Source organism: Somniosus microcephalus, chromosome 18 (assembly GCF_052327205.1).
Source record: "Somniosus microcephalus isolate GS21.2 chromosome 18, FLI_Smic_1.0, whole genome shotgun sequence".
Lineage (NCBI taxonomy): Eukaryota > Metazoa > Chordata > Chondrichthyes > Squaliformes > Somniosidae > Somniosus > Somniosus microcephalus.
In genome coordinates, this window is record NC_141004.1 from 43020093 (window position 1) to 43040450 (window position 20358).

At 43.5% G+C, this 20358-nt stretch overlaps 1 protein-coding gene across 1 annotated transcript in view; it reads left to right on the top strand.

The window, feature by feature from the left end:
- LOC147105243 (metabotropic glutamate receptor 4-like) overlaps window positions 1-20358 on the top strand; it is a 1649895-nt gene that overhangs the window by 825785 nt on the left and 803752 nt on the right. The gene's annotated exons all lie outside the window — the stretch shown is intronic.

Below are 20358 nucleotides of genomic sequence, written 5' to 3' on the forward strand. Positions count from 1 at the left end.
ACGATCTCCATGATGACGAAGTCCCTGGTGATCGCGTTCAGTGGCAGCACTACCGGCAACACCAATATGATGTGCGGCGCTGGAACTAGCATGAGGTGACGTTAAAGCTCGGAACGCCATTTTAGCGCCATCTCGTGGTGCTAACGGGTGGCGCAAACCACACAAATTTCTCCCCCATAGTTTGCAACAGGTGTAACATGTGAATCTGGCCTCAAAAAAACATGGCTGCCTGGGATCAATATGGGCTTGTGTCAACTCATCAATCTTGTCAATTATGCATGATCTGTAAGATCATCAAAGTCAGCTGCTAAAAGCAATCATCAAAGAAATTGCTCTTATATTAAAGGAAATCCATTGTATAGATATCCCAGGTCTTGCTACTAAATATTAGTTTTGGACAGTAACTGAAAAACATTAGGGTGGTTAGACATTTGGGGCTCATGTATTTAATCTGTAATACCATAACTTAAAGGACACACCTTGAAATTGTATTCTAGGAGAAGAGAAGATTTGTGTGTTTCATTCTAAGAAACTGTTCCATTTAAAAAAATGTAACAAGTTTTGCGGGACAGGAAAGGATACATTAACCTCTTGTGGACTGTTTCTGGATACCTTTGTGGTTATGCTATGTAGTATTTGCTGAATATCTCTGTGCCACATCTAGTTGTAAATACATTTGACCTGTAGTCTTAGCTTATACAAAATGGCTCTGGTGCTTGATATTTTCCACCTTCCAGATTGACAGGAGGCCTGCGATCTGGAAAAATCTGCGCCCTTACCTGAGGGCTCCCGGGACGCACATGCTTCCGCTCCTGGGCCTCTCCAAACTTGAAGTGTGCAGGACCCACGTATCCCAAGCAGCATCCCTGGGATCACGTGGGCCATGGGAAGTCAATCACAGAAGGGAATCTCCCTTCATACATTTGACAGGGAGAGCTGTCAAATATACGAATGGAGATCACCCCAAAACATAGTAAAACTTTAAATAAACTTTTTTTTTTAAATCACATTTGTAAAATGACTTGAAATTACAATAAATTAAGTATTTTAAACAAAAATTTAATTTTTTGAAAGAAAGAATTAAAGTTTTTAACAGGGCTAAAAATAAACTTACCTTTTTTTAAAAGTATTTTTAAATGATAAATCAGTGAAAAAATATCCTGGTAAGAATTGTAAGGGTTTTCTGTGGGCGGAGGGTATCCAAAAAGCGGAACTCTCCGCCCGCAGAGACCCTTCTCCAGGGCAACCGGAGGATCAGTCAAGACTATTCTTGACAGATCGGAAATGCCGGTTTTCAGCGCATGCGCAGTGCATGCCTGAAACCGGCATTTCTGATTTCCCTACAGGTGAGTACACAGCACGTACCCACCCGTAGGGATTGGAATATCTGGGCCATTATCTATAGAGTGCAGTGTTAGCACTGAAAGGCTAATTGTTAGCCTTGGGCTACACAACCTAAGAGATCCACTCTCAATTTTGCAGTGGTCCGGCCTTGTCAAGGGGAATCTGTTTCCATTTTTGATGAACAATGTTTTAAAATCCCAAACCATAACTATGTCCTTGAAGTATTAAAATGTCTAATTACAGAATGTGACACTGATTTGTAGCTCAATATTTATTTATTTATACAATATATTTGCTGCTAAATAACATTCTTAGCCCAATGGCTCAACATTCCACAGCTACATTCAAACTCCTGTCTGTCAGATTTGGCTTAGCTTCACTAAAGTAAAAATTAAACTGTTAATAAATCAAATTGAGATTAATTTTAAATTAATTATGTTTAAATGACAACTGAAAACAAGCAAGGAGATAGCTTGGCGAGATATTTTTTATTTTATAAATTCAGTTCATTCAATTATATGGTTTGTGTATATTTCCATTTAGTTCATTCAGTGCCTGCTTCATCAAATGATTCGACTTTAACATGAGCAAGTAGCACAAGTGAGGGATAAAAAGCGAGTTACACATGATAAGTGAGCATCACGATACTTTGCCATGCAGTTGATGCTTTTCATGTTGTAGAGTTGCACAATGTGCGTAGCAAGCACCAGTATATTTCCTGATTTCAAATATGATTGACCACTTTCTGGCAAATCTGCCTTCAAATGCCAGTAAATACAATTCATCTCCATCCATTCTTCCTCCACTTACCGTTTATTAGCATATCACAGACCACCATGTCCTGACCCCAGCAACTTCCTAACCTCACTTATTAAATTAAGTTTGTATTTGTATTTTTAATATTAACCTTCTGAGTGCAATGGATATATAAAGTGTACATCCAGATTCATCATCTAGTTCTTTGAATTTTCCTCCCTTGATAGCGACAGGAGTTTTGAGTTTTTATAACAGTATCGTCCATGACCGAAAGCTAAAATTATTTAATCTCCATATATTTCTTACATTGAGGAATTTATTTTAAAAGCATAAATTTCCCTTAAGCATTGTTTGTAGCACTGTCTCCATCTCACTTGGGAATATCTGCACTCCACTATACCCCGGCCATAAACATCAAACAATACATTGTCTGCTGTTCTCTGCAATTAATGTGGAATTCACACAAAAGAGTGCTCTCAACACATTGCAGTTATTATTATTACCATGTAAAGTCCTGCCCCTTCATACAGAAACAATCTAAACTTGGAAAACTCTGCTTTCAAAATCTGTTTTTTATTTTCTTTAAATCCACAACACGTACACTGCAGACTCTTAATGAAAACTAGATCCATGAATTAATTCTTTCAAATTGTACTTCATACAATTCATTGTTTATCACTAATGATAGAAAGACATGGGCCACCGAGTTGAGGAGTGCTGTGCTGATATTTCAATTAATTCCCTTTATTAATCTTACTAACTTCAGGTCTGACCTAGATTCCAGAGCTCACTAAACTTACTAACTCCAGACAAAACAAAAATACAAAAGCAAAATATTGCGGATGCTGGAAATCTGAAATAAAAACAGAAAATGCTGGAAATATTCAGCAGGTCAGGCAGCATCTGTGGAGAAACAGAGTTAACGTTTCAGGTCAATGACCTTTCGTCAGAACTGGAAAAAGTTCGAGCTGTAACAGATTTTAAGCAAGTGCAGGGGCAGGGAAAGGGGGGAGGGGAGGAAAGAACAAAAGGGAAGGTCTGTGATAGGTTGGAATGACAAAAGGTATGATTGTACAAAGCAAAAGGAGATGGTGATGGGACAAGTAACAAAAACAAAAGATGGGTGTATAAGAGGTGTAAATGGGAATGGCAGATTTATCAACAGCTGCCATCTGAAAAAATAGGGGCAGAGGTTATAGTCTTTCGAAATTGTGGAACTCGATGTTTCCAGAGCTCACTAGTCTTACTAACTCCAGGTCTGACCTAGAATTCAGAGCTCACTAGTCTCACTAACTCCAGATCTGACCTAGATTCCAGAGCTCACTAGTCTCACTAACTCCAGATCTGACCTAGATTCCAGAGCTCACGAATCTTACTAACTCCAGGTCTGACCTAGATTCCAGAGCTCACTAGTCTTACTAACTCCAGATCTGACTTAGATTCCAGAGCTCACTAGTCTTACTAACTCCAGATCTGACCTAGATTCCAGAGCTCACTAATCTTACTAACTCCAGATCTGACCTAGATTCCAGAGCTCACTAGTCTTACTAACTCCAGATCTGACCTAGATTCCAGAGCTCACTAATCTTACTAACTCCAGATCTGACCTAGATTCCAGAGCTCACTAGTCTTACTAACTCCAGATCTGACCTAGATTCCAGAGCTCACTAATCTTACTAACTCCAGATCTGACCTAGATTCCAGAGCTCACTAGTCTCACTAACTCCAGGTCTGACCTAGAGTTCAGGAGCCATTCACAAATTTCTGTTCATTGTCAAACACAGAGAGGCTGAGATACATCATTGCACCAGAGTTTTGAAAGCTTTTGTATCAGGCCAGGGATTCTCTAGAAATCTTGGCTATGATAGCAAAAAATGGCAGAAGATAGAAGTTGAAATAGGATTAACTATTATTTTAAAACTTTTTAACATTTATTTGTAGTAATTGAATAATGAATTATAAAAAAATTATAATGATCCCACTTTAATTAAAACGAATGGGGAAGTGTTAAAGGGCTGATTGAATTATTAATAATTAATTATACATAATTATTTCACCGTGGTATTTCAATAATAATTGTACCACAAGACAAAATAAGATAATGCTCCTGAATCCTCAGGCTATAACTCTCTTTCCCATGACGTTTAAGTATCTCATGCAATAATAATAGTAATTAAGTATTTTTCTTTTCTGTTCCTGATCATTTACTACAGTGAAATTAAAATGAAAAAAAAATCATATCTAAATAATCACTTCATGATCTGATCCGTACTCTACATTCCTCAAATCTTAATGGTTAACATCTTTCCCAAGTTTTCTCAATTCCATTTTCTGGGATAAAAAATTGTTATGGCTCATTTTCGTAGACAATGCAAGACCCGACCGGGAGGTTCAAGGCTTGACCGACATTGGGCCTCAGGCCTCATTGTAATAATCTGGGCAAGCTGCCAGCTCTTGTTGCTCCTCCAGAGTCCAGAGTCAACTCGTCCATTGTAAGAGTTACAATTTCGGGCCAACTGTCATGCCGGCAGCGGCCCTAATGTAAGTCCCGGGGAGGAGGTGGAAAGACAACCTTGTTGTGGGGTGGGTGGGGGGGCAGGGGGTGGGAGTGCAATCGGTGAGCTTCAGCGGCCCTCAGGAGTGCTGTGATTCCACAGGAATGTATTTTTTTTTATGCTTTTAATGGCAGTCACTGCTTAGGCCTCAGCAACCACTGAAAAGTCCTGAGCAGAGCAGCAGCAGAGAACAGGCCTGGAGTCTGCTCTGCTCAGCACCGACCAATTTAGTGCAGGAGTCCTGAAACAGGCGTTGGACCCCTCATTTACACATGTAAGTGGCTTAACCCCTGTTTTAAGTGGGAACTAGGCCCGCCGCCTGTGCCAATACAGTGGCACCATACCCCTGGCACTGACTGGGTGCAGGACGTTGCTCCCTGAAATTGGTCCTCCTTGCGCCCGCTTTACGCCTGTAAAAAGGGCACAACAAGATCCAATTATTACCCCTCCCCCACTAGCTGCTTGACACCACCTTAGTTTTTTTGAGCTGCAGGGCTGGAGTTTGAGAGTGGGTCACAGACTTCTCTCTGATTGATGTGGATGCAAAGCAGTAAGATTCAGCTACATTTGATTTTGCTTCTGCTCAAAATATCCACCTGCATGCACCACTGATTCTTGTATCTGACAGAAATGTTGAGCAGCATCTGAATGATTGCTGTCTGTGGCTGGAATTACAGGAAATAAGTCATTTTTTGCTTTGTTGATGGCGTTTTTAAAAAAAAGCAGTTCTTGCTAGCTTGTACTCAAGCTAGGATCTCCAATTGTTGGTAGAGTACAGACTGATCCCTTGTAGTCAAATTGCTTGGTGATGTAGCCTCATTCTAAAGGTGCATCTGTATCATTGCATGTAGCCTTATGAAGATCACCGCAGGCAGACTTGTTCTAGCAGTGCATTATCATTGTTAAAAGCAGTCAAGTAGCCTCATGGTACTGATACCTCCACCTGAGCTGTCAACTCAAAATGACAACAGGCAATGGATTTATATTTAACCATGGAAATAACTGAACTTTTGATTTTACAATTGGCGTTCAAACCTGAAGTTAATCTGAAAATATGATTCAGAGTTCCAAGAGTTTACTGGCAGATGGGGCTTAAAGATGGTAAACTCAGGCTTACTGCCAGTGGCATGCTCCAGCTAGTGTAGGAAAAGCCAGATTAGGGAAAAAGATGTGTGGCTAGAAACACGGGGGTAGATTGCCATCTTCATTACCTTGGCGGTAATCTGGTGGAGTGGATTGTTCGCCTATTAGAGAACCAGGAGGTGAAGATGAACACCATCCCCATAGCGTAGGAGACAACAGTTTAGATTACTGGGGCATTTTGGGGGATATTTCTGGAACAGCAGTAAGTACACCTGATCAGAGCTGGAACCAATATCCTCATGAGGTTAACTATCGATAAGGGGAATGGCTTAAACTTATATGTCAGTGGGGAAAGGGAAAAACCAAGAGAGAAAAGTAACCATCTTGGAAGGGAAAGTACAATTTTGTCGTATGGGTAATAAGGAGGTAGAGAGGCTGAAAGAGATGAAACAAGGCAAAACAGTTTAAAAAAAATAAAATAAAATAATAATTTCTAAACTAAGAAAATCAAAGTTAAATTGTGCATGTATATATGACATAACAGTCATCAAACTGTGCACCTGAGTCAGGAGCGGCAATTAAATATTCCTTACAATTGTAGAAATTTACAGTATACTCGGAGGGAAGGAGAGAGGTAAAAAGTAATCCAAGTGTGACGTCACCAGAAAGCGGGTAAGTGATTGGTTGGTGAGTATTTCTCCCTTTTGAAGCTTAAATCTCTTTGGTTTATAGTTTCTAAGGTGTGATATTCACCATCTAGAATCGGGGCAGAGGGTATTTAAGAATAATATTAATAAATTTAATTAATTACATAGAATGGGAGATCAGGTGATGTGTTGCTGCTGCAATATGTGGGAGCTGGTGGACACCATTGATGCTCACGGTGATCACATTTGCAGTAAGTGTTGGCTGCTCGAGGAATTCCGGCTCCGTGTTGAAGAGCTGGAGTCCGAGCTTCAAACACTGAGACACATCAGGGAGGAGGAGAGTTACCTGGACTCTGTGTATCACGAGGTATTCACACCAATTAGATTAATTAATTCAGATGTAGTCCGTGGCCAGGGTCAGGATGGTGTGACTAGAAGTGAGGCAGGTACGGGGATCCAGGAGGTAGTGTTGGAGGAGCCACAGCCCTTGCACTTGTCCAACAGGTTCGAGGCTCTTACTCCCTGTGAGGATGGGAACAGGGACTGCGGGGAGGATGAGCAACCTGGCCACAGCACCGTGGAGTGGGGAGCCATTCAAGTGGGGGGAGTTAAAAGAAATGTTGTAGTGGTAGGGGATAGTATCGTTAGGGGGATAGATAGAGTTCTTTGCAGCCGAGAGCGAGAGTCCCGAAGGCTGTGTTGCCTGCCAGGGTTAAGGACATCTCCTCTGGACTGGAGAGAAACTTGGAGTGGGAGGGGGAGGATCCAGTTGTCGTGGTCCATGTTGGTACAAACGACATAGATAGGACAAGGAAGGATGTTCTGCTGAGGGAGTTTGAGCAGCTAGGGGCCAAATTAAAAAGCAGAACCACAAGGGTAATAATCTTACCTGAGCCACGAGTGAATTTGGCTAGGACAAATAAAATCAGAGAGTTAAATGCGTGGCTCAAAGACTGGTGTGGGAGAAATGGGTTTTGCTTCCTGGGACACTGGCACCAGTACTGGGACAGGAGGGAGCTGTTCCGTTGGGATGGGCTTCACTTGGCCAGTGCTGGGACTAGAGTCCTGGCGGATCATATAACTAGGGCTGTAGAGAGGGCTTTAAACTAACTAGTGGGGGGGAGGTTCCTAGAGAGCAAATAATAAAAATGACAACAGAGAAGGTCATAGACATAGGTAGCAGTGGGGAAATTGAAAACCAGAGCGTGTCAGGAAGGGGCAGAAGGTATGGAGTAAAAGGTAAAGTAATAAAAAGGGCAAAAGCAGGAACTAAGTGTCACAAAACATCTTTGAAAGTTTTCTATCTGAATGCACGTAGCATTCGTAACAAAATAGACGAGTTAATGGCACAAATAACTACATATGGGTATGATCTTGTGACCATTACAGAAACATGGCTGCAGGGTGACAATGCCTGGGAATTAAACATACCAGGTTATTTAACGATCAGGAAGGACAGGCAGGAAGGAAGGGGAGGTGGGGTGGCTATGTTAATAAAGGAAGGAATCACTGTAATACAGAGAAATGATATTGGGTCAAAAGATCAGGATAATGAAACAGTTTGGGTGGAGGTAAAGAATAATAAGGGGAAAAAAACACTAGTGGGCATAGTCTATAGGCCTCCGAACAGTGGCAACTCTGTTGGACGGAGTATCAATCAGGAAATAGTTGAGGCTTGTAATAAGGGAACATCTATAATTATGGGGGATTTTAACTATCATATTAATTGGACAAATCAAATTGGGCAGGGCTGCCTTGAGGATGAGTTCATTGAGTGTATTAGGGATGGGTTTCTTGAGCAGTACGTAACTGAACCGACCAGGGGGCAAGCAACCTTAGATCTGGTCCTGTGTAACGAGACAGGATTAATTAAAAATGTCCTAGTAAAGGATCCCCTTGGAATGAGTGACCATAACATGGTTGAATTCCATACTCAATTAGAGGGTGAGAAGGTTGGATCTCAAACAAGCGTGCTAAGCTTGAATAAAGGAGACTATGAAGGTATGAGAGCGGAATTGAGTAGAGTGGATTGGGAAAATAGATTAAAGGGTAAGACGATACATGATCAGTGGTGTACATTTAAGGAGTTATTTTACAACTTCCAAAAAAAATATATTCCACTGAGAAGAAAAGGGTGTAAAAGAAAAGACAGCCATCTGTGGCTAAGTAAAGGAATTAAGGATAGTATTCAACTAAAAACAAGGGCATATAAGGTAGCCAAATCTAGTGGGAGGATAGAGGATTGGGAAAACTTTAAAAGACAGCAAAAAATAACAAAAAGATTGATTAAGAAAGGGAAGATAGATTATGAAAGTAAATTAGCAAAAAATATAAAAACAGATAGTAAGAGTTTTTATAGTTATATAAAAAGAAAAAGGGTGGCTAAAGTAAATGTTGATCCCTTAGAGGATGAGACCGGGAAATTAATGGTGGGAAATATGGAGATGGCAAAAACACTGAATGAATATTTTGTATCAGTCTTTACAGTAGAAGACACTAAGAATATCCCAACACTGGACAAACAGGGGGCTATAGGGGGGGAGGAGCTAAACACGATCAAAATCACTAAGGAATTGGTACTCGGTAAAATAATGGGACTCAAGGTGGATAAATCACCTGGACCTGATGGCTTACATCCTAGGGTCTTGAGGGAAGTGGCGGTAGGGATTGTGGATGCATTGGTAATAATTTTCCAAAACTCCCTGGACTCGGCAAAGGTCCCAGCAGACTGGAAAACTGCTAATGTAACAACCTTATTTAAAAAGGGCAGTAGACAGAAGGCTGGAAACTATAGATCGGTTAGCCTAACATCTGTGGTAGGTAAAATTTTGGAGTCCATTATTAAGGAGACAGTAACAGGACATTTGGATAATCATAATTTAATAGGACAAAGTCAGCATGGTTTTATGAAGGGGAAGTCATGTTTGACAAATTTGCTGGAGTTCTTTGAGGAAGTAACATATAGGGTGGATAAAGGGGAACCAGTGGACGTAGTGTATTTAGACTTCCAAAAGGCATTTGACAAGGTGCCACACAGAAGATTATTGCTTAAGATAAAAAATCACGGGATTGGGGGTAATATTCTGGCATGGATAGAGGATTGGCTATCTAACAGAAGGCAGAGAGTTGGGATAAATGGTTCATTCTCAGACTGGCAATCAGTAACTAGTGGTGTTCCGCAGGGGTCCGTGCTGGGTCCCCAACTCTTTACAATCTATATTAACGATTTGGAGGAGGGGACCAAGTGTAACATATCAAAGTTTGCAGATGATACTAAGATGGGAGGGAAAGTAGTGAGTGATGAAGACATAAAAAACCTGCAAGGGGACATAGACAGGCTAAGTAAGTGGGCAGAGATTTGGCAGATGGAATACAATACTGTAAAGTGTGAGGTTATGCACTTTGGCAGGAAAAATCGTAGAGCAGGTTATTATCTTAATGGCAAGAAACTGGAAAGTACTGAAGTACAAAGGGATCTGGGGGTCCTGGTGCACGAAACTCAAAAGGTTAGTATGCAGGTGCAGCAAGTGATTAAGAAGGCCAATGGAATGTTGGCTTTCATTGCTAGGGGGATAGAATATAAAAATAGGGAGGTATTGCTTCAGTTGTACAAGGTATTGGTGAGACCGCACCTGGAATACTGCGTACAGTTTTGGTGTCCATACTTAAGAAAGGACATACTTGCTCTCGAGTCAGTACAAAGAAGGTTCACTCGGTTAATCCCGGGGATGAGGGGATGGACATATGAGGAGAGGTTGAGTAGATTGGGACTCTACTTCACTCTAGTTCAGAAGAATGAGAGGCGATCTTATTGAAACATATAAGATTGTGAAGGGGTTGGATCGGGTGGATGCGGGGAGGATGTTCCCGATGATGGGTGAAACTAGAACTAGGGGGCATAGTCTTAGAATAAGGGGCTGCTCTTTCAAAACTGAGATGAGGAGGAACTACTTCACTCAGAGGGTGGTAGGTCCATGGAATATGCTGCCCCAAAAAGCTGTAGAAGCTACATCATTACATAAATTTATAACAGAAATAGACAGTTTCCTAGAAGTAAAGGGAATTAAGGGTTATGGGGAGCGGGCAGGAATTTGGACATGAGTCTAGGTTTGGATCGGTCATGGCCCTGTGCATAGCGGAGCGGGCCCAGGGGCCGTGTAGCCTGATCCTGCTCCTATTTCGTGTGTCTAATTCTGTTAGATTCAGGAGATGGTTCTGTGATAGTGGATTGGCAGTTAGGATCAGATCAGCCATGATCTTATTGAATGGCGGAGCAGGCTCGAGGGGCCGATTGGCCTACTCCTGCTCCTATTTCTTATGTTCTTATATTCATTCAGCCCATTGGATGGGAAAAGATTTTTTTTTGACAGCGGGTAGGGAACCCGCTGTCAATCCATCTCCACACTAGTCTCCCACATGTCTGGATGGCCTCACCATGGCCAGATTTACTTCACTTGACGCTGTACACCCTGGCTGCCACTTGATGCGCTAGGTTGGCACCACCCCACACCAACACCATAAAGCATGCCTACAATGCCCAAGCCATTCCTTTCACACTCATCACAATTGCGGGGGGTACCATTATGTCTCACCATTCTGCAACTCACTAAGCCACTTTCAAAGGTGCACACAAATCTGTCCAAGAACGCAAAGTATTGAAAATAAAGATTTCAATGTTTGACACCACATTAACAGACATTTCACAAGAACAGTGGCTAAAAAACACAAGTGCCTACCCATATGTGTTAGTTGGTATGATTGGACTAGGATGAGGGTGAGTGTGAGCGGTGGCTAGTAAGATGGGGAAGTGATAATGTAGATAGAGGGAGAGTGATGGGTGGAGGTGCAAGGTAAGTTGGTGTGAGTAAGGATGTGCAGGAGTAGGGTAGGGAAGGCAGAGTGATGGGGCAGTGATGAGTAGCACAGCAGGATGAGGTTGAGTGTGGCTTTGCAGTAACGTTGCGTGATCTACTCGTTACATTGAAAGGTTTGCGCCACTGCAGGGTGGTCCTCCTAACGACATCCCTGCTTGTGTCCTCCTGTGCAATGTGCAACCAGCCTGCGTTGATCTCTTGGGGAGGTCTCTTCCGCCCATTGGAAGGGAAGAGGAGCTCCCTGCGTGCTGTGACTCCCTCCATAAGCATGTGGAGGGAGTCATGGAAGAGCCTGGGTGCAGCCTTGTACCTCTATACAGTGCTTGTCAGTGTTTGCAGCACCTCAATGCTGTAGAACACTGACAGCAGAACTGTCAACATCAATTTGCTCATGGTCCATTTTATGAAACTGGCTGATGACTCGTCATCAAATTGCGTCATCAGACCAGCTTCCTTCAATTGGCTGAGAAATGCGCAGGGCGGTCTTAAGGAGCCCAATCATCGTAAAATCTTTTCACAGAGCGGGCTGGAGCCAGCAGCGAGGTCGCACCCCACCACCGACCCCGGCCGCCCCGGATCTGCCTAGGTAGGCGAAATCGCGGCCATTATGTCTGCACCAGTTCTTTGCTATAGCAACCAAAACTAAAATCAAAAAACTGGAGGTGCTGTAAATCTGAAACAGAAACAAAAAATATTGAAGATACTCAACAGGCCAGGCAGTATCTGTGGAGAGAAGACACCAGTTCCTGTTTTGGATGCAGACCCTTTGAAGATGCTGCCTAAGTGTTTCCAGCATTTACTATGTTTGTTTTAATGTAAAGCTAATCCCCTGCCCTGCTCTATCCCCATAACCCTGTATTTTCACATGTTTCTAATAGTTATCACATTTTCCCTTGAAAATGGTCTCTGTGGTCTCCCTATGCAGTGCCATCCTTTGAGTAAAAACATCTCTGCTAACCTCCTTCTTTACTCTCTTAGTAACAATTGTAAACAGCTGACTCCTCATTACTGACCCATCCAACCAGAGGAAATAATGGGGGTGAATTTCTGCGGGGATCGTCCTGCTCATCCACCGTGACTTTGGCGGAAGAGTAGCAGAAACCCTGGAAAAACGGTGTAAAATTTGGTTTTTCAAAATGCATTTGCTAAGTTATTTCTGTAAAAGTTGCCAGTGGAAATATTTGTTCTCTTTCCCAGTGCTGAGGTTTAGCCCTTCTCTAACATTTTTAAATTATCTATTTCCATTTCACACTACCATGGATAAATATTGCCGGGCCAGTAATACTTTGAACTATTTCCTGGCAGGGGGTAAATGTAATGGAAGTAAGTGACTAAAAAAGAAGGAAGGGAAATAATGTTCAATATCCTACATTATTGGAACAACCCTGTAGCACATAGATCAGGTTAAAGGTAGTAAATCACTTATACCTTGTTCTGTTCACCTAATGTCGAACTCTGCATCAACTTACGCACATATGTGCTGTCAGCTGCTTTGTTCAGGTGTCAACCATAGCAAAGGAGCCAATATTTGCTGACTGGTCAAGCTGTTTTGGTTACGGAGGAGCCACTATTCATTTAGCTATCATTTCAGATGGGTATAGTTAATGAATCTGTACCTCTTTCCCCCCCCCCCCCCACCCCCATTGAAAACAAATGCACAAACAGTACTGCAGATGCCCAAGCAGCATTTTATTTTTCTGTCATGCTCACATTATTTTGACGAATGTGATCTACACTACAAGTAGCATAAAAGATAATACCAATACAAATCATAGAAAGGCTTACGGGATCCTGGGCTTCATAAATAGAGGTATAGAGTACAAAAGTGTGGAAATTATGATGAACCTGTATAAAACACTGGTTCGGCCCTAACTGGAGTATAGTGTCCAATTCTGGGCACCACACTTTAGGAAGAATGTGAAAGTCTTAGAGAGGGTACAGAAAAGATTTACGAGAATGATTCCAGGGATGAGGGACTTCAGTTACGTTGATAGACTGGAGAAGCTGGGGTTGTTCTCCTTGAAGCAGAGAAGATTGAGAGGAGATTTGACAGAGGTGTTCAAAATCATGAGGGGTCTAGACAGAGTAGATAGTGAGAAACTGTTCCCATTGGCGGAAGGGTCCAGAACCAGGGGACACAGATTTAAGGTAATTGGAAGAAGAGCCAAAGGCGACGTTTTTCCACAGCGAGTGGTTAAGATCTGGAATGCACTGCATCAAAAGGGTGGTGGAGGCAGACTCAATCTTATCTTTCAAAAGGGAGTTCGATAAGTATCTGAAGGAAAAAAAAATTGCAGGGCTACGGGGAAAGGGTGGGGGAGTGGGACTAGCTGAGAGTCAGCACGGGCTCGACGGGCCGAATGGCCTTCTACGGTGTTAACCATTCTATGATTCTATGATTTATAAATATTCAGTAATCAAGTGATTCATTCACTTTAAGCAGCTAATGTAAATCGCAATCACAGGTACTTGCTTGGTTCCAAAAATTGCTTCTTTTTGCTTTTACCCCTAACATTTACCTCAGCAAACGAATGGCAAAGGATCAAGGAGCATTAAGAATATTTCCAATAAACACAATGGGAATTTAAATTTTTAAGTCTGTTTTCCAAAAGACCAACAGGAATTGACCAGGTGTAATCTAAAAGTTAATTCTGGGTTCTCCTTAGAAAATGAATATATGTTCCAGTGGAGAGTAGGAATAGAGTGCGCTAAGGTGGCAGGATATAGATACTTTGGCCGAGATTTTCCGGCGGGGGGGTGGTGTGTGGGGGGTCAGTGGGCGTGATTGGTGGCGGGTTGGGTGGAAAAGTATTTTTATTTTTCACCGGGTTGGGACCCCGCTGTGAATCCGCCGCCACCCGGCTTGCCCAATGTCGGGTCTGTCAGCGCTGAGCAGACCCGTCACGCAGCAGTGGGGGACCCAATTCAGGTAATTATGACTTTGTTTAGAGATCATTAAGAATACATTTGAGCTCACCTTTTTGATTTTACGTGCTCACCCACGGGGTCCTCGCTGCTCGGGGATCACGTCTGTTAAGCTGAGGCGGGAGATGAATGACCATTGAATCAGCTGATTACTTGACAGCTTGACATGTGGTATAAAAGCTCCCACCTCACAGCTGTTCACTTTCCAAGCTCAGAAGCTATTGCTTACTGCATTTGGAAGACAGATTGAGCTTTATGCAGGTTGCAAGTGTTTGGAGCAAACTCTCTATCCTGTGTCACCTCATCAGAACAACCTCTCTCACCATTGACAGATTGCTTCTGTCATCTCAACTTCACGTGCTATCTATTCCATCAGCATGGGTACTCTTTACACTCTCTCACCTTGGTCCGTAGAATCACCAACGCCACCAGCCGCAACACCAACAGCACCAGGCACACCAGCAGCACCAACAACACCAACAACCTTCTCCGCAATCAGCTGATGCTGCACAGGACAGAGGGCATCAACACCCGACCACATTGCTGCCCGGGAGACCAGGGATGGCCTCACTTGAGGCTGTATACCCTGGCTGCCACATGATGCGCCAGATTGACACCACCCCACACCAAAACTGTAAAGCATCCCCACAATGCCCAAGCCATTCCTTTCACACTCATCACCATTATGGGGGTTACCGTTATGTCTCAGCATTCACTGCAATTCAGTAAGCCACTTCCAAAGGTGCACACAAATCTGTCCAAGACTGCAAAGTGTTGAAAATATAGATTTCAAAGTTTGACACCACATTAACAGAAACTTTACATGAGCATTGGCTAAAACACCCAATGCCTACCCTTGTGTGTTGTTAGTTGGTATGATTGCACTAGGATGAGGGTGAGTGTGAGGGGTGGCTAGTGAGATGGGGATGTGATGATGTAGATAGAGAGGGATGGGTGGAGGTGCAAGGTAAGTTGGTGTGAGTAAGGATGTGCAGGAGTAGGGTAGGGAAGGCAGAGTGATGGGGATGTGATAAGAGGCACAGCAGGATGAGGTTGAGTGTGGCTACAGAGATCATTGAAACATTTGCAGCACTGCGCCCAGGTCCTCCTGACTACATCCCTGCTTGTGCCCTCCTGTGCTATGTGCAACCAGGCTGTGTTGATCTCCTGGGGAGGTCTCTTCCACCCAAGGGAAGGGATGAGGATCTCCCTGCATGTTGTGACTCCCTCCATAAGCCTATGTTAAAATGTCAAATTAAAGTTGGCTATGGTCCCTTTAAGGGAACCGGCTGATGATGTGTCATCAAATGACGTCACCAGATCTGCTTCCTCTAATTGGCCGGGAAACGCGCTGGGCGGGCTTAACAAGCCCCATCATCGAAAAGTCATTTTACACAACGGGATGGAGCCAGCAGTGGGGTTGGGACCCGCCATCGACGTTCCCCGCCCCGGACCCGCCGAGGTTAGTCAAATCCCGGCCTGTATGAGTGGTGTCAGGTATCTGTTTTCTAGTCACCCCATTGTTCACAGATACCGACATCTCGGATATGGGAAAAGCGTCAGTGCAGTTGGATGACTTCCACTGTCTCGTGGAGTAATTGTAGAGTAATCTTATGCAATGGCTTAGAGGAAACCCTGTATTTGTATTTGACTGAGACCCCTTTAGACACAATTTTAAATCTGAACATAAATCCATAACTTCCCTCACTTGCTGTGTATTTGGGTCCCAAATCAAATCAGTGCCTCATTGCTTTCCCATTAATCATAAATACAGAAGGGTGGAAAACATTCTTTATTAATAAGATTGACCAATTCAATTACCTAAATGGAAGCAGGAGTGTGAAGTCACATGGTCTCAGGGGACAGGTGGTGCTGCTGGATGGATGGATGTTGAATGTGAACATAAACCCTGAAATTGTTCATTTGCCTCAGTCCGTGGGAGAGTTGTAGTCGCGAAAATTGCCTTTCTCCACAAGAAGCCTAACACTTTCCAAAAAAGGGAAGCTCTTGAATAATGATTACTGGCAGTGCCACTAGCTTTGTTTGAGCATTAGCAAGAGCATTGAAACTGGTTCCCAAAGAATGAAGTAGGAGTACTCTCCCAGTAAACTCAAAGAAGAAAATGACCAACTGTGGGATATTCAACAGATCAGCGCAAACTTGATACAGTAGAAGGTTTCCAAGGGGTTACAATGATGGTGAAAAATTCATATTGATTAATCATCAGTTATAATCCATTTTTAATCGCAGTTTAGAGCATGATGAAGCAACAGAACTGGCCTGATGTGGACCTACTCAACCTAACAGCTACTCTCCACTGGCAGCACTGAATTAGTGAAATAAAACAAATTTACTTGAGATAAAAAGTTCCTGAAAGACAAATTATGTGTGATATGTGGAATGGATAGTGGAAAGAATATAATGGCGCAAAATTGGTATCATTAGCGCCCGTTTTTAAGGTGCTGTGAGTGCCCTTAGAGCTCTAAAATGGCGTCCACGCTGTGTGCATGCTTGTGGGGCGAATCGTGCCAGACACCATATTGGTGAGGGCATTAGCGGTGTATTGAAACTGGTTCCCAAAGAATGAAGTAGGAGTACTCTCGCAGTAAACTAAAAGATGAAAATTACCAACCATGGCATATTCAGCAGATCAGCGCAAAATTGCTACAGTAGAAGGTTTCCAAGGGATTGTAATGATGGTGAAAAAGTTCATATTGATTAATTATCAGTTATAATCAATTTATAACTGATAGCAGTGAACATCGACCGGAAGTATGCAGAGCAGGCAGATCGTGACATCAATCAATGTGCAATGCTGATTTGACGCCAGCGCTGCCATTTTGGAGCTCAACGCTCCAGCTAATGCCCTCTCTTAACATTGTACAGCTGAACACCCATTCAGCAGCAAGAAGGACCCCCCACAAGCACTGTTTAAAGGGATCATCAACTACTCACAGGTTAGTTGCTGGTTGATTTTTTCTGGCCATTGCTATGATTCTACAAGTGGTTAGTGCATTCTACAGTTGTTTCAAGTTGCAGAAGTCTGCAGGGAGTGGTGTGGAAGGTGCTGAAGGACTTTATGCTGACTTCAAGGCTTCTGGACAAACCACTTGCTGCTAGACATGGGTGCACTAGTAGGAATACCCTTTGGAATACAGCATGACTGGGAGAATGAACAGAGGCCACACAGACCAGGAGAAGCTGCTAGAAGAAGGAGGAGGGGGGGGGGAGAAGAGCTCTCGGCTGGAGGTCATATCTGCCCAGGGTGTTCAAGGAGCAATTCTCTTACCTGAACCTCAGCGAGGAACAATGTGTTAGATGTCTGCACTTCAGTAAGGACGTCCTCACTGAAATCTGCCACCTGCAGCCACAACTGCAACCTCAGAGCAGGGCAAGGACCGCATTGCCAGAGGCTGGAGCTGGAGATATTATGTCCGTGTGTAATTGAGACACAGACTGCAGGAGCTGGTTACAACAGGTGTTTACTGAGTGGAGACAAAACTGGAACTACTATGCAAAGTTACTACACAGGCTTATATACAGGGGTGGTCACTACTGGTACTGCAGTATACAGGGGCTGCAGAATATAGTTCCTTCTGCAAAGTACATACACTACAATTCCTCCCCTTTTAGCTAAACAGTACATAACATTCGATTAATAATTAAATAACATATTTACAATTACAGTTGCTAGATACATTAGCTGAAGTTAAGCAATTATAAGTTCAGTCTTTGAGGAGGCTTCCTGATTCTGTCTGGATAACGCCTCTTTGGGGTATCAGGTTCTTCTGGCAAAGTTGATTCGGGATCAACGTCGTTGTTTGGTTCATCTGCTTCCAATATCACCGATTCTGAGGTAGATGCAATTGGTACTTCGGTTTCATCACCAGGTGTATCGGATCATGGTGTGGAATTGACGTTTTCCAGTGACTCTAGAATCTGGTCAGCATGGCGTCTTACAATGCTCTCTCCAACGTCCATGGTATACATTAGAGGTCCTTGCCGTGTGCAGATCGTTCCTGGCTGCCATTTCTCTGTGCGGTAGTCCCGGGCCAAAACTGGTTGACCTATCTTAAAACTCCTGGTCGGCCTTTCATTCATATTCTGAAACTGCCTGTTCTCCACATCTCTTCTGATGTTTGGCTTAACCAAATCCAAGCGGCATCGTAGTCTTCGATTGAAGAACATCATGGCTGGAGTTTGGTTGGTAACCGCATGTGTCGCATTCCGGTAGGCAAACAAGAAGTTATCCACCTTGTGTTGTAGGGGTATGTCTTCATTACACATTGCCTTGATAGCCTTCTTGAATGTTTGAACAAACCTCTCAGCCAATCCATTGGTGGCTGGATGATATGGGGTGGATGTGTAATGCTTAACACCGTTGTTCTTTAAGAACCTCCGGAACTCTTCAGACACAAACTGTGGTCCATTGTCGGAGCAAATCTGTTCAGGCAGCCCATTTCTGGCGAATATGGTTCGTAAGACTGTGATAGTTTTTTCTGTGGTGGTTGAGGACATTTTTATTACCTCTGGCCACTTTGAATGTGCATCCACCGCAATTAAAAACATCGAGTCCATAAATGGACCAGCAAAATCAATGTGCACCCTTTGCCATGGAGATGAGGGCCACTCCCATGGATGTAGAGGGGCTTGTGGTGGGGCGTTTTGGACCTTCTGGCATCCTGTACAGCTCTTGGTCATCTCTTCGACTTCTCTATCGATTCCCGGCCACCACACAAACGCTCTGGCTAAGTTCTTCATTTTTACTCCTCCCAGATGACCCTCATGAAGCTCATTGAGCACTCTATCCTTCAATTTGGTTGGAATTACTACTCTGGATCCACACATCAAGGTTCCTCTGCACACTGACAGCTGTTCTCTTCTCGGCGAGAATGCTGGCAACAGTGGTTCGCCATGTGCTGGCCATCTCTTCACCGTTAAATCATAGACCCTGGAGAGTGTCGGGTCATTTCGTGTTTCCTTTTCTATGTTTGCATTCGTCACAGGTAGACATTCGACTATGGTCGAGTGGAATATCTCCACAGGATCCACTGCAAGTTCTTCTTCCACCGTCGGCAACAGTAGGCGCGACAATCCATCAGCATTCCCATGCTGTTTAGTTCCTTTGTACTCGATGTCATATTGGTGTGCCCCTAGGAAAAGGGACCACCTCTGTAGCCGTTGTGCTGTCATTATCGGGACGCCCTTCTGAGGGTTGAAAATGGAGACAAGAGGTTGATGATCAGTTAGTAGAGTAAATTTCTGACCGTGCAGGTAATGATTGAACTTCTTCACCCCCCACACCAGGCTGAGGGCCTCTCTGTCAATCTGGGCGTAGTTACGCTCGGCTGAAGTTAACGAGCGTGACGCCAAAGCTATCGGCCTCTCTGAACCATCAAGGAGTTTATGTGACAGTACCGCTCCAATGCCATAGGGAGGCGCATCACATGCCAGTCTTATCGGTAGTGATGGGTTGTAGTGAGCCAATACTTCTCTTGAAGTGATTAGGTCTTTACTCTTCTGAAAGGCCCACTTACATTCATCGCTCCATTTCCAAGCTACTCCAGTTTGTAGTAGGGCGTTCAGTGGGTGCAGAATTGTGGACAAATTCGGCAAAAACTTATGGTAGTAATTCACCAATCCTAGGAAGTACCTCAGTTGTGACACATTTTCAGGCGCTGGAGCCTTAACTACCGCTTCAATTTTGTCAGGGGACTTATGTAACCCCTCTTCATCAATCACGTGGCCACAATACGATATCTGTTTCTTAAAAAACTCGAACTTGGGGCGATTGGCCCGTAGCCCATGTTCACGTAGTCTAGTGAGCACCTGCTCTAGGTTGGCAAGGTGTTCACTGTCATCTTCACCTGTCACTAGGATGTCGTCCAAGTAACACTGAGTCCCCGGAATTCCTTGCAGGACTTGTTCCATCGCTCTTTGCCATATCGCCGGAGCTGATGCTACTCCGAATACCAGTCGATTATACTGGTAAAGACCTTTGTGAGTGTTTATCGTGAGATACTTCCTAGAGGATTCTTCAACCTCCATCTGCAAATATGCTTGTGCTAGGTCAATTTTTGTAAAACACTTCCCTCCAGATAGTGAGGCGAAAATACCTTCTATCCTCGGAAGAGGATACTGTACTGTGTGAAGGACTGGGTTCACCGTCACCTT